Below are 1,850 nucleotides of genomic sequence, written 5' to 3' on the forward strand. Positions count from 1 at the left end.
TATTAGTAATAGGACGATATATACATAGGTAGATCTTCTTACATTACAGGCACAGATACATTTTAAAATTTATTTTACATGTCTTTTAACTTATTTATTTCCCTCATTAATTTTTCTCTTACTTTCTAAAGGTATGTTCCTAAGAATTTTATTATCTGTTCATTTGTAATTCTTGATAACGTATTGTATACCTGCCGCCGCGAGAATGAATGTTTATGCAGCCGAGCGTAACTAGAACGCCATGACCGCACTGGAAGAAAAAGTGGGTGGGGTAGAAGGGATACGAAGGCAGTCGCTCTGAGGAGCTACAGTTCTGCAGGTCTGCAGTAGACCTATGTTTGTTCCTTTTGAATATAATTTCCTTGTTTTTTATGGTGACATGTTGTTTATGTGATCTCATATTATGAGAGATAAGCTGCTTGTTAATCTAATTTAGGTCGTAAAATATTGGCTTACTGGTATTTTCCATCAAGGAATGAAATGAAGAATAAGAAATGTATTTCGTGCGTTGAAATGGAAATTTTAATTTTTCCCCTATTGTCATTGCAAGAAATATTTCATATTATTATTGGTCCATTGAGGGAGGGAACTAAAAACGCTGCAAGAATTCAGAAGAGTAGATTAATTTTCTACTTTTTCGTTCTTCTACCATCATGTTACTGTACTTGATATCAGACTTGAGATTCCCAGATATAAACATGGCCAAAGATGAAGAATTTTTTGAGGATGAAAACAGACTTCTAGCAGGAGACTGCAGAGCTGTAGGTCCTATGTCGTAGAGCAAGAATGGGCATTCGTGTGCATTTGCTTCGCGCGCATTTAGTAGTAGGCTATTTTATTGCTTTCATCCATAACACTGTTCTGAAGATTGCATAACCTCTAGGCGCCCTTGACTTTCTTGTCTCGATGAAGTCAGTGATCGATAAAAATCGATTACAACACTTAAAAAATAAACTAAAATATGTAATAAATAATTGTTTTACATTGTACATAAACAGACCTTTTATAAGTCAGTTACAGTATGGCTAGCACGAGCGATATTAAACGACATGAAGTTATGTGCCCGAGGTTTAAGTATGCTTAAATGCGACAGACTCATGTCAGTAGATTTATTAAGGGTTAATTCTATCAAGGGTTAATTCTATCAATCACCGGTATCGGCTGGGAAAGAGGAAGTTTACACAATATTAATTTACTACTTCTACAACAACAAACGCCATGAACATCACAGGTGGCCAACAAAGGCGTTACAGACAATCCTGATTCTTAAAATATTTATATGATAGATTTATTAATTGTAATTGTAATTAATTTGAAGCCGCAACAAGTCTTAAAAGGCTTAAAGCTTGGAGGAGAAGAAGAAGAAGAAGAAGATTTATTAATTTGTACTACAGAATGATATCTGTAATATTGGCTATTAATATTTGAGGAGAAAAATTCTTTCCGGCGCCGGGGATCGAACCCGGGCCCTTGGTTCTGCGTACCAAGCGCTCTGACCACTGAGCTACGCCGAATTCAATCCACAGCACAGGATCGAACTCTCCCCCTTCAATGTTTCCCTTTGTGGCCTGACTCCAATTTAGGCATATATGTTGACGTATATGTCCAATGTCAACTGCCATTATACTAGGAGCGCACTCAGTTGAGTGACTTGTTTGGCCGGGAATCCGCAGGCTGTACAGATTACTGTGCACTTAACTACGGATTCCCGGCCAAACAAGTCACTCAGATGAGTGCGCTTCTAGTATAATGGCAGTTGACATTGAACATATACGTCAACATATATGCCTAAATTGGAGTCAGGCCACAAAGGGAAACATTGAAGGGGGAGAGTTCGATCCGGTGCTGTG

At 37.8% G+C, this 1,850-nt stretch overlaps 1 non-coding gene across 1 annotated transcript; it reads right to left on the reverse strand.

Moving 5' to 3' along the window:
* Positions 1-1,441: 1,441 nt before the first annotated feature.
* TRNAA-CGC (transfer RNA alanine (anticodon CGC)) lies at positions 1,442-1,514 on the reverse strand. The gene has a single exon. It is a non-coding gene; the product is annotated as a tRNA-Ala (tRNA).
* Between the last annotated feature and the right edge of the window lie 336 nt (positions 1,515-1,850).

Source organism: Periplaneta americana, chromosome 3 (genome assembly GCF_040183065.1).
Source record: "Periplaneta americana isolate PAMFEO1 chromosome 3, P.americana_PAMFEO1_priV1, whole genome shotgun sequence".
Classification (NCBI taxonomy): domain Eukaryota; kingdom Metazoa; phylum Arthropoda; class Insecta; order Blattodea; family Blattidae; genus Periplaneta; species Periplaneta americana.